Source organism: Furipterus horrens, unplaced genomic scaffold, assembly GCF_987537825.1.
Source record: "Furipterus horrens unplaced genomic scaffold, mFurHor1.1.pri manual_scaffold_4, whole genome shotgun sequence".
NCBI lineage: Eukaryota > Metazoa > Chordata > Mammalia > Chiroptera > Furipteridae > Furipterus > Furipterus horrens.
In genome coordinates this window covers 174,159,063-174,172,794 of record NW_028327174.1, presented here as the reverse complement: position 1 = coordinate 174,172,794, position 13,732 = coordinate 174,159,063, and positions in this window count along the sequence as shown.

Here is a 13,732-nt window from a genome sequence, read left to right as displayed (position 1 = left end):
GGAGGCAAGCTCTGTGGGCCTATTTCCTCATATGGACAATAAGGAGGTTGGATTGTAATTCTGCTGCTCTGTTTCATGAGTCACTGAGTGGGTCAGACCATTTGGACTATAACAACTGTACCAATAATAATGCCATTAACAACAATAAGAAGAACCATTATAATTTTTTGAAAGATTAATGTGCATTTACATGCATCATCTCTATAACCAAATGCCCCCCCTCCCCCATCTCACACAGGGTAATTTGTGCTATTCACCCAGTATTTATCCTATTCCACACCCTCAGGGTATTGCCAGAGAGAGGGAGAAAAAGAGATGTGGCTTCTTCCCACGGTAACTCAAAGACAGAAGGGGCAGATCCATAAATAACTATCTCTTAACAAAGGACCAAACAAGAACTACTAGATAAAAGTGAATGCAGCCCTGCTGGTTAGAGCTCCAGGAGAGAAGCAATTATTTCTGACCAGGGCATTGAAGTATTTTGTACTGATATTAGGCCAAAAAAAAAAAACAAAAATCGACACAGGAAGAAAATTCCCTAGACAGTGAAAGCTATGTGGGCAGCAGCACAGAGGCAAGAAAACACAAGTATTCTGAGAGAAAGCACTTTGGGTGGAGCACAGAAGACTGTGTGGCAAGAAAAAAAGAGCAAGTGAGCAGGGGACCCACTGTGAAGAGCCTTGTATGCCAGGCTGGAGTTGAGAGGGGTGCTGACCAGGAGAAGGAGGTAAACAGATACATTTCAGAGAAAACCCCAAAAGCCACTCTGTTCAGCATAAGAATGTCCCAGGCCTGGCCAGAGACCATGGTGTATATATAGCTGATCCCAGCCTGGAACCCAGTAGGAGCTCAAAAACTTTCTTTTTGTAGTACGCGCACGTGTGTGTGTGTGTGTGTGTGCGCGCGCGCGCGCGCGTGTGAAAACAGCTTAATTTTGAGTTTGAATTCCCATTCTTCCAAAGGAGCAGAAAGAAACAATCTGCCTTTTGGAGCCCACCTCACAATCCTCCCCCAGCCCATTGAGGTGATGGAGGTGGGCATCTGGCCTTCAGTCATCAACCCATGCCAGTTGCCACCCCTATTTCTCTTGTTCTTGACAGCCAGGGCCCTTCTGACCTGGAAGCACTCTTCCCCTCTGTGCTACATCTAAGAGCATGGGAATCAGGCTGCTCCTTCCTTGGAGTAAAGAAATCTCCAAGCTTCAGCTTGGCTTCCTGGGACTCTGTCTAGAAGGAAGGCTTGTTTCTCCATATACCACCAAGGTCTCTATTCCCACGATTTCTTCCTTTGTCTTTTCTTTCTCCCAGCCCCAGGGAAACCTATTCTGTGTTTGTGGGTGGGGCTTTGGGAAGCCCCTCTCTCATAGAGATTTTATATATTTTTGGAGTCTTCTCTAATTATGGAAGGATATACATTTTGGATACCAAAGCAAGAAAACTTCTTTGATTTTTCTTACATCTCTATCATACCCCTTCCCTAGGGACATAGACAACAAAAAAGACAGCACCTTGAATGAAGGAGGAAGTAAAAGGATGAGTTGAGGGGAGAGTGGTAAACTACATGGACAAAGGAATATTGTTAAACATCTCAAAAAACTGTATTCCAGCACACATAACTCAATACATTTTTAATGACATGTGAATGAATGAACATCCACATTTGCCAGGAAAACTGATTCTACGTTGTCTCCCAGCTTCAACTCAGCTACATCACAGTGTGTTCCAGAGAGCCATGACCATCAGAATAAAAGGTTGTCAATACCTGGCTGCTGTGGCTCAGTGGATTGAGCGTCAGCCTGTGAGCCAAGTGTTGCTGGTTCGATTCCCAGTCAGGGCACATGACTAGGTTGCACATCAGGTCCCCAGTTGGGGGCGTGAGTGAGAAACAACCACACAGTGATGTTTCTCTCCCTCTCTTTCTCCTTTCCCCTCTCTCTAAAAATAAATAAACAAATAAATAAAATTTTTTTTTAAATGGTCATCAAGAGAGTCATCTTCTACAGTAACCAAAGCCCACACACCACCCTCCTTGGGTACAAACAAATCTTGAAACAGCTTTAACTCTCAGTTCTGAAGCTAACCATGCCAGTCAGGATTCCCAGAGTCCCTGAAGCTGGGTTGGAGCATGGAAGGCCCAATCTGTTCACTCTGAGGAATATTTCTAGATTAAGGCAAGGAAGCAGGCCCCAAAATCAGAAAAGTTCAGGCCAATACATTGGGACCAGATGGGCTGCTATTTGGGGCTGGCTGCCTGGCCTATCTTGCACTCAGTCCTCTTGCCTCCTGTGACAGCTGTTGTGGGCTCCTCTTTGCCATGAGTTTATCACAGCAAAGCTTTCCTGGCTCTGCCTCCCCTATAGCAGGGCTGGCACAGGACTCTGGAATGTATGTAGAACTGAACTGGAGGACACAGGGGAGGGCTCAGAGGAAGAAAAGGCCATGGCAGCAGTAAGAAGGCTTATTGATAGTCCTCAGAAACCTCCAACCCCATAGCTGTGTTGTCACTGCCCTTGACAAAGGCATTCAGAGCCTCCAGGGAATCCCAGTAAATTCACTCACCTTCCACCCCCAAAGCCCCAAGAGGCCTGCACTGAGCCTGGAATTTTCACAATCAAGGCCTGGATTATAAGGCTCTCCACTGAGCAAGCTTGTACCAAGTGCTCGCTCTGTGTAGAGACCGAGATGAAAGTTATACCACTCACTCAAACCCACCCCACAAATATTTGCGGGCACCAACAAGTCCCTGCTCTCACAAAGCTTACCTTCTAGTGGGCAAGACAGAGAACAAACACATAAGCAAACAAGTGATTTCATTCTAGACCTTGATACTTATTAAGAAAACTAAGTATAAACAGAGGATAGAAAGTGATGTGGGGAGGGAGTTGATAAGGTAAAATAAAGTGGTCTGGAAAGGCCACTCTAAGGAGGTAACAAGAGAGCAGAGATGTGAAGGGTGAAAAATGGAGAGCCTGGGAAAAGAACATTCTGCACAGAGGGAAACACAGAGACAGACTGCGCAGGCCCCAGCTCAGCGTGTTCAAAGAAGGCCTGTGTGGCTGGAGAGAAGAGAGCAGGAGCAGAAGAGCTGACAGGCAGAGAGGTGGGAGCCACGGGATTGTATAGGGCCCCACAGCTCACGGAAGCACTCCCTGCAGATTTCATTCCAAATGCGACAGAAAGTCACACTTGGGGAATGATATGGCCTCATTTACATTTTTAAAAGACCAGAAGGCAGCTATGTGGAGAACTGACTTGAAAAGGGAAGGGTTTAAGCAGTAAGACCAGTCAGGGAAGCTATTGCTCTCCAAGTAGCTGATGGTGGCTTAGATTTGGGTAGCAGTTGTGGATGGTGAAAGGTTGTTGGGATGCTGGATGTATTTTGAAGGAAGAACCCACAAAACTTGCTGATGGATTGGATCTTGGAGGTTGAAGAAAAGAGAGGAGTCAAGGATAAAGTTTGAGCTGAGCGACTGGGTGAATGGTGATGCTATCAGCTCAAGTGGTTGTATATAGGAGTGGAGGTGGGAGGCGATCTGGAATCAAGAATTCTATTTGAGCCCTGGCTGGGTAGTCCAGTTGGTTAGAGCATCTTCCCAATATGCCAGGATTGTGGGTTCAATCCCAGGTCAGGGCACATACAAAAATCAACCAATGAATGCATAAATAAGTGGAACAACAAATCCATGTTTCTCTCTCTTTCAATCAATAAATTTAAAAATGTATTTTTAAAGAATTCTATTTGAGGCTTATTAATTTTGCACTGGCAAGTAGGCAGCCAGACAAGTGATTCTGGAATTCTGGAGATAGCTTGAGACTAGAGACACACTGGGAGTCATCTGTGCAGGAGTAGTATTTAATCTCCAACATTAGATGAGATGAATAGGAAGAGAGTAGAGATGAAGAAGAGGTTTCCGAATTGAACACCAGGACAGGCCACCATGATGGCTAAGAAGGTACATGGACAACCACAAGGTGACCGGGAAGCCTGGGGAGGAAGTGCTTCAAGGAGTGCATCAAAAGCTGCTATTAAATTAAAAGTAAGGTGAGCCTTGGCTGGTGTGGCTCAGTGGATTGAGTACCGGCCTGAGAACCAAAGGGTCGCTGGTTCAATTCCCAGTCAGGGCACATGCCTGGGTTGCAGGCCAGGTCCCCCATTGGGGGCGTGTGAGAGGCAACCACACATTGATGTTTCTCTCCCTCTCTTTCTCCCTCCTTTCCCCTCTGTCTAAAAATAAAAATAAATTTAAAAAAAATTTTTTTAAGTAAGGTGAGAACTGAGATTTAACCATTGGCTAAGAAAGGTGGCAACTGTGGCAACCTCTCAGTGAAGGACTAGGGTGCTAGTTGCCTCACTGAAGTGGACTGAGGAGAAAATGAAAGCTGAGGAAGTGAGCAAAGCATCTGAGAGAATCCCAGCAGGGAACCCTCAACTGGCATTTTTAAAGAGACATCTGAATGAAGATACTATTCAGTGAGGTAGGTGAAGTAGAAAACTAAAGGGGAAGTTAAGACTTCCAGGAAATAGAATAGTGGGAAGTTGTTAAAACCCTGAGGCCCAAGGGGCAAAAGGAGAAATTGTATTAACTGAAGTTGGGTGAAAAGCCACAGAAAGGGGCTGCCTGGAGCAGAAGTTGTAGTTGAGGGAGTAGCACTCAGAAACAGCAAAGTAGGGAAGAAGCATGAAGAATAAATTGTGCTAAATTCATTTGGAAGCCACTGGAAGACAGCACATAAGGCAGCCTGGACACAGAATCCACAGAAGCCAGTTTCCCAGGGGAGAGATGGACCAGAGAATGGAGGTTAGCAGGAAAAAAATCACAGCTGTAAGCTGGGGGAGGGGAAGGACAGCAAGTACAGGTGACTCTTACACAGACTGAAAGGGAAGGTAGAGCGGTATAGAAATGGTTGAGAGAATAAGTGTAGACATTATATCCCAGCCTCACCACTGTTTTACCATGGCCACCATGATTTAATATTCCTGGGTGTTTTGAAAATTAAGTGAGATAATGGATATAAGGTTCTTGGGCTCCATATATTATAGCTATTTTTACGTGCTATAAATATAATACAAAGACACAGCATTAGTTGATTTAAAAAGTATTATAGTTTTGATGTTTAAGAATCATGGTGATTTCAAAAAATATATACAATATGATCTCACCTATAAGAGGAACCTAATGAACAAAATTAACGAATGAGCAAACTAGAACCAGAAGCATGGAAACAAGGAACAGACTGACAGCTGTCAGAGGGGAGGGAGATAAGGTGTGAAAAAAGAGGAAGGGTCTAGTCAAGGAACAGGTATGCGTGTATATGACCCATGGGCATGGACAGCGGGGTGGAGGTGGGGGCCAGGGAGCAATGGGGGAAAATTTGGACAACTGTAATAGAACAACAATAAACAGAAAGATTTTTAAAAGAATCATGCTGATTTAATGTAAGTTCGATGAAGAAAACAAGTCCCACTTTCTGGGATCTCACGTGTTTCCCTTGGAACCTGTGGCTATGTGTGCTGTCACCACCTGGTGGCAGCATACCCCAGTCTTGGGTTCCATTGTTTGGAAGGGCACTCCTTTCAAAAGTTTATGGACAGAAAGACCACCGGACCTTATGTACCTCCTGCTAAAATGCATAGCACCACCTTTAAAGTAGTGTGCCAAAAAAATCAAACCTGAATCCAATTAAGGCTCTGGATCCAACTACCAGTTTACAGGAAAGAAAAAGACACGTTAAACAACCTCATGAAGATGTGAGCAGCAAAACCAAGAGTATGGAAATAGGGAAATCTTTATTGGACCAACACCTTAATTTCTTTAAAAAAAAAAAGAAAATGCTAAAGAGTAACATATCACAATGAAAAATCATTCCGAGAAATGTGAATGCTGACTAAATATTGAATATTGAATGATATTAAGGAATCACTATTACATTTTGGAGTGGTGGTGTTGGTCTTGTGGTTATAGTTCTCCAAAGGAATCACTTTAATTATCTTTAAAAGAGATACATATTGATCACTTCTTGGTCTTTTGGCTAAGATTAAATGTACAAAAGATACATAATTGAAACACAATTGATACATAAGTGAAACATAATTGCAATATAATTGAAACATAAGTGTAAAAAAGATACATAATTGAAACACAATTGATACATAATTGAAACATAATTGCAATATAATTGAAACATAAGTGTAAAAAAGATACATAATTGAAACATAGGTATAATGATAGGATGTCTGAGATTTCCCTCAAAAGGGTAAGACAGATGAGGTAAATGTGGAAACAAAATTGGCCATGAGTTAATTCATTGTTGAAGTGGAGTAACATTACTTGGAATTTCATTATACCCTTGTGTTATGGACTGTGTGTTTGTGTCTTCCCAAAATTTCTTATGTTAAAGCCCTAACTTCCAACTGATAGTATTAGGAGGTGGGACTTTGGGGAAGTAATTAAGTTTAGATGAGATCATAAAAGGGAGCCCCCAGGCTGGGATTAGTGCCCTTACTAGAATAGGAGGAGACACCAGAGCTACTTCTTTTTGCCATGTGAGAATACAGTAATAAGACAGCCATCTGAAGACCAGGAGGAGGGCCTTGAACTAAACTTGGCCATACTGGCACTCTGATCTCAGACTTCCCAGCCTCCAGAACTATAAGAAATAAATGAAATAAATGTCTGTTGCTTAAGCCACCCAATCTATGGTATTTTGTTATAGCAACACAGATACAGGGGTGGGCAAAAGCAGTTTTGCAGTTATTCATATCAATACAATACAATAATTAATATACAAGAATAAACTCTGTGTTTCACATACTCACAATTGTAAAGCTACCTTTGCCCACTCCTGTACATGGTGTTTTGTTCAGCAGACCAGCAGCATGAGTGTCACAGGAAAACGTTTTAGAAATTCAGTCTCAGATGTCACCCCAGACCTACTGAGTCAGAATCTGCAGTTTAGTAAGCTCTCCAGGTGAATCATAGGAACACTAAAGCTTGAGAAGTATCAAATTACATTATTCTTTCTACTTGTGTGTGTGTTTAAAGTTTCTACTATAAAAATGTAAAAAAACTAAGAAATTATAAAAATAAAATTGGCAATGATAACAAATATTCAATAAAAGCTCATTAAATATTGGTTGGGGTGAGCTGGATGCTTTTCGGATAGCAAATATTTTTATTTTTTATCAATAATAATTAAATCATAATTACAGTGCATTATGAATAAAATACAGCTCATCTCAACATACTTAATCTTTTCAAAAAGCCTCTAATGTACCATTGTTACAGATTTCAGGAATGAGTAAACTCAAATTTAGAGAGTCCAAGTGACTCACTCAAGATCCCATAACTTTTAAGTGGAAAAACCAGAACTCTAAACCAGGACTTCTAACTCCAGAACCCAATCTGTTTCTACCACTACACCATAATTCTAGGAATCAAAATGTGTCCCAGGCATCTGTGGTTTGCTTTTATATAATTTGGATTGGATTTTAGTCTTTTATATGTCTATTAAAAAAGTTTCTCAAAATATGGCTGTTGTTCCATGGTTACTTTTACTTCCTCCTTTGAGCTCTGCTGACATTCTGCTGGGAAAATAATGCAGCTCTGGCTTTTAACTCTGACATTACTCAAGAGAAAATTATCTCAACCCTTGAATTTATCTCATTCGCAGGATCTTGAAACTTTAGGACTAAAATGATTGAGTCATGGGAGTGGCATCAGTGTTTCATGAATTTGTTTGTAGGTTGAAATCACTTCAGGAACTCTAAAAATTCCCACTGGTCAGGTCACATCTCAGACCAGTTAAACTAGAATCTGTGAGGGAAGAACCCATGAGTTCCCCAGGCAATTCCTATGTTCAGCCTAGTTTGAGAACCAGTGATCTAGCTATTCTCAATGGAAACAGTCCACCACCATGGGAACATTTTTGGAAATTTGTGGAGGAATTTTGATTGTCAAAATATTAAGAATGGCTGAAAAATTAGTTATAACACCTAGTGCTGGTGAGGATGCAGAGAAACTGGATTCCTCATACACTGCTGGTGAGAATGTAAAATAGTATAGCTGCTCTGAAAAATAATTGGGCAGTTCCTTTTAAAACCAAAAATTTACTTAACATATGACCCAGCAGTCACTCTTGAGCATTTATCCCAGAGAAATGACAACATATTTTTTGCACAGACACATGTTCATAATGTTCATAGCAGCTTATAGCCAAAAGCTGGAAACTACAACATCTTTCTCATTTTTAATTCCTTGAATTTATTCTATTTTAAAATATTTTTCCATTACAGTTGACATACAATATTATATTAGTCTTAGGTATACATTCCACCTGTCTTTAAATAGATGAATGGTTAAATAAACTATGGTACATATATACCACATGTGACGGTTAATTTTATGTGTCAACTTGACTAGCCACAGGGTACAAAAATTGTATGTTATTTCTGGGTGTATCTGAGATTAGCATTTGAATGGGAGGACTCAGTGTAGATTACACTCCCCAGTGTGGATGAGCATCATCCAATCCTTTGAGGCCTGAAGAGAACAAAACACCAAGGCAGGAAGGATTCACTCCTTTTTTCCTGCCTCACTGCTTGAGCTGCCAGGACATCTTTCCTCTTCCGCCCCTGGACTAGGATTTACACTATCAGCTCCCCTGGATCTCAGGCTTAGGAATTCTGACTGATTTACACAATCAGCTCTCTGGGTCTCCAATTTGCAGATGGCAGGTTGTGGGACTTCTGAACCACCATAATTGCATGAGCCAATTCCTCATAGTAAATCTCTGTTTCTCTGTTTCTAACTCTCTTTCTTTCTCTCTTTATAAATATACACACATATATATTTCTCTAAACATAAGTATAGATGTATAGATATAGATATAGATAAACATTTGAAGGGGAACTAGAGACATGTGCCCCGTTGGATTTTGGGGTATCATGAATCAGTAACTGCTGTGTGCTGTTCCCAGACTCTGTAAAAGATAATGTCTAATGTAGTTCTCTTATTCCTGCCTCCACCCCATATGTTAAATGTGTGAAAGAAAGATAACTTGTTCTTCTTGTTCAAAGCCCTCTGCATCTGAACAGCTGTACCTGGGGAGCCTCCTTCACAGCTAGACCCAATTTAGGTGACAAGATCTTAAACCTCAAACTAATGTCTTAATGGGTTGAGACTGGATGAGGGTGTGAGCATATTTTATGTGTGGGAGACATTTGAACTGTCATGGCCAGAGGAGTGACTGTGGTAGATTGTCTCCAAACATGTCTTTTTTCAATTTCTTCCCTCCACTACCAAGAGATAAAATCTACTTCTCTACCAGTTAATTTGGGCTGGCCTTGGGAGTTGTTTTGGCCAGAAGAATATGGCAGAAGGGTCTCTGGATCAGTATTAGACCTAGCCTTTAACAGAACTGGTTTGACACCTTCTTATAAACCAGCTAGCATGTAACAGTGAGACTAACCTGAGACCACCATGTTGGCCCTGTGGAGGAAAAGACTGTGTGGCAGAGCACCGAGGCACCTGCAGCTGCCCAGCTGCCCACTGAATGCATCTGTGTGACCCAGCCATTGTCATACGGAACAAAAGCACCACCCAGTTGAGGCTGGACTTAATTCCCGACCCCCACATTCGTGAGAATAAGATACTTTTTTTTTAAGCCACTGAGTTTGGGGGTAGTTTTGTAGGCAGCAAGAAATAACTATTCTCTGGATGGCTCAAGGCATTTCCCTGCAGAAAAACAAATACCATTACATTTGATTTAAAAGATTATCATCTCACCCTGGGAAATTTCTCTTAATATAGATTCAGAGCAAGGTTCTCATTTTACAAGACAAGTTTGTTTTCCAACATGTATATAAAAATTTAAACATCAAATGTCAACCACATAACTGTATCACTCCCAAAATTCCAACAAACAAACTACAAAGCAAGGACTGAGTAAACTTTGCAAGAAGACAGCCTTAAATAGCGAGCCATTTTCAATTATCCTGATGTACATGCAAACTGTAATTTAAAAGACCATGAGCCTCAGCGTGTTCCCAGGCCATGATTGGACTTCATATCAACACACCCATTCCAGCTGGGGGAGCTGGGTACAAAAAAAGGAATTTGGGAGAAAGTCCAGCCAAGCCTATTTTTTCAGCTTTATGAAATTCTTCTGGCCACTCCCATGGATGTACTTTGCACAGACCACCCATGTGGATACACACATCTCATTGCAAGTCTGCCTGGAGACAAGCCACAGCCACATCAAAAGCATTAAAAAATAAATATCCCTGAGTCCTTTGCAAATCACCAGTACCATTTAGGATCATGAGAGTCTGAAAGGGAGCTCCTTTTTTCCCTGCTTTATAGTGGCTTTCACCTGCAGAGAGAAGTGGCATCTGTAACTAAGAGATGCCCACAGTGAAATATTCTTGGAGAACTGTGTGAATATGCAGGATAAGTAACCCCAAGACTAACTCTGTAAACCAAGAAACCTCAGAGCGAATCCTGCCTGTAGTATTCCTTGTAATCTTTACCTTGCTTGCAATGGTGGTTTGCCACTGCCTACCAGGATCTTCCTTCACTCTCCACTCAACCTTCTCCATCATAAAGTGATGATAACAATTATCTCTAGAAAGGCATATTCACAACCCAATGAACACACAGGTATGAATATGTGGATTTGTCTATTCCAGGAAGGGAGAATACAATGAGGAAAACAGCCCCTCCATAATAATATACTGGAAAATATCATGCAGGCAAAATCTCAATCATCAAAAATACCTTTAACATTTTAGTCACCTGTACAAATACTGTCAGGCTTTTATAAGGATTCTAAATATTTTATTGGACAAATAACTGTGACTACTTTCAAATACATGTTATTGTTACTCTTTTAAAAAACCTTTTTCAAAAAACAAAACAAGACTTTTTATATTGGAAACCTGAAGCATAGAACAGTAGACAAGATAGTATAATAAACCACACACTCATCACCAAGCTACAACACTTATCCACTCATGGTCAGTCTGGTTTCATCTATACCCCTGCTTACTACCCTCCTGTGCATATTATTAGGGAGCAAGCCCCAGATATTATACCTTTTCATATAAATATTTTAGAACACATCATGGCTGGTGTGGTTCCGTGGACTGAGCACTGGCCTATGAACCAAAAGGTTGCTAATTTGATTCCCAGTCAGGGCCCATGCCTGGGTTGCAGGCTGGGTACCTGGTTTGAGTTGTAGGAGAGGCAACCAGTGATGCTTCTCTGACACATCACTGTTTCTCTCCCTGTCTTTCTCCCTCCATTCCTCTCTCTCTGAAAATAAATAAAATCTTTTAAAAATATTTTAGAACGCATGTCTAAAAAGAGTTATTTTTAAAAACCTAACCACAATGTCATTCTCACATGTAAAAAAAATTAATAAAACTTCTTTAATATAATCAAATATCCAGAGTGCACATTTCCTCGATTGTCTCATTTATTTTTTCCAGTTTGTTCAAATCGGGATTCATATAAGATCTACATTTTGCAATGTTCCTTAAGTCTCTTTTAATCTATAGGATTTTAGGCTTTGTGGGCTAATCAGTTTCTGTTGCCACTACTCAAGTCTACAATTGGAGTGCAGAAGCAGCCATAAACATTACGTAAATTAATGGTTGTGTTTCAATAAAACTTTATGGACCCTGAAATTTGATTTTCATATGTCTTATTATTATTCTCATTTTGACTTTTTCCAACCATTTAAAAATGTAAGCACCATTCTTAGCTCACAGGCTTTACAAAATCAGGCCATAGACTGACTTTAGTCCACAGGAAGGGTTTGGCCCATTGGCTGAAGTTTGCTGACCCTTACCCGAGATAATAACTTCTGTACAACTTTTTACAGATTTGAATCTGGCTTTTGGGGACATGGAAATAAGTTACAGATACATGGGGTGGCACCCTACCAGCTTAAGACAAGAAATAAAGATGTCTCTCACATCTCATTTTAACTGCAGGGTGACTGTGTCTATAACTAGGAGGGCTAAAGCCTCACTTTATTTCAAGCTTGTTGTTTTTTTTTTTTAGTCTATTTTATTGCCTCTGTGTCCCAGGTAGAACTGGCGCTCCTGTTACACTGCAAGGGGTGGAGCCTTAGGGATTCGTCAGTACAGGGCGACCCATTTCACCATGTTGTGGCACTGTACATGGGGGAGGGGTCCAAGAGGGAACAATGCTGCCTGCCCAGCACTCACCCCTTTTCCAGGCACCTCTCCCACTTCTGCACTGGACCAGTGCCCCTCTAGCTGCTGCCCTGGCCGTCATTCCCAGAGTGGGTGGGTCTGCAGGTGTTCTAGGTCCGTGGGGGCCCTTTAAACAAGCGGACTCTGCTGAGAGACCTGCAGTTTCTGTTTCTTCCCCAATCCCACTGGTCTGCCCAGTCAGAAGCAATGAGGCTTGATTTTCCCTGGTGCTGGGACCGTGAGCTGCAAGGTCCAGTGAGGAGCTGGGGACACTCCCCAGGTGTCCCTCCTGACTTTTAAAAATGTGTGACTATGCTTTCTGCTGGCCTGCCGCTGCTGCCACTGCTGCCACCACACTGCGTCCTCTCTGCCCCGGCTCCGCGCCTCCTACCTGTCTGGATGAGTATTTCTTCTTTATATCTTTGTTTGCTGGACTTCCATGCAGTTTGATTTTCTGGAACTTCTGGTTGTTTCTAGTTTTGAGGTAGTTGTATTCCTTCTTAATTGTGTAGGGAGACTCAGCGTGTCTGTTTAGGCCTCCATCTTGGCTGGAAGTGCAAGCTTGCTTTTTATAGGTGAATTGAGGTCTTGAGAGAATCATGAAGCCAGGAAAGAAAAGTAACTGACCCATGGCCCACATTCTTCAGTTTGATACTTGATAAATAAATAAATAAATAAATATTAATAAATAAATAAAAATATCCAGCTTCTTTAGACAATTACCTATGTGAAAAAAGTTGCCTAATATTCTCTTTAAATTACTTTGAGCCCTGGCTGCTGTGGCTCAGTGGATTAAGCATCGGCCTGTGAACCAAGTGTTGCTGTTTTGATTCCCAGTCAGGGCGCATGACTAGGTTGCACGTCAGGTCCCCAGTTGGGGGGGCGCGAGTGAGAGGCAACCACACAGTCATGTTTCTCTCCCTGTCTTTCTCCTTTCCCCTCTCTCTAAAAATAAACAAACAAAAAAATAAATTAATTTTTAAAAAATTACTTTGATATTTTAGCAAAATAGCATAGCGGATGCCTGGTAATGAGTAAGGGTTTTCTTTTTGAAAAGTGTTCTTAACCTTGGTTGTATTGGAATCATTTGGAAAACTTTTACAACTCCATAGGCGTAGGCTGAACCCTCCCCAGTTATCATAATCTCTGTGGAGGAGAACTCTCCAAGTGATTCTAATTTGTATGTAAGGTTGTGAACCATGGCTATAGTATAATATTCAGAATTTCTGCTCCTTATCCAGGTGTAGTGTGTCATGTCCAATGTCCAAAGACATGATTTGCAATACTTGCATAATCCTGTGTAGCCTAACTCCTAAGTAGATTCAGATCCTTTGATTATAGACACCTGGTCTTTCTTTGTACCTTGAACCTGTGTGCCAGGGCCAAGTGAATTCAAGGTGGACCCAAATTCCATGTCTGTAACCTTGGCAACAAAAAAATGCTGCAGGTACAAATCAATTTTAAAAATAACAAAAGTCTTGAACAAACACTTCACAGAAGATATGTGAATAAG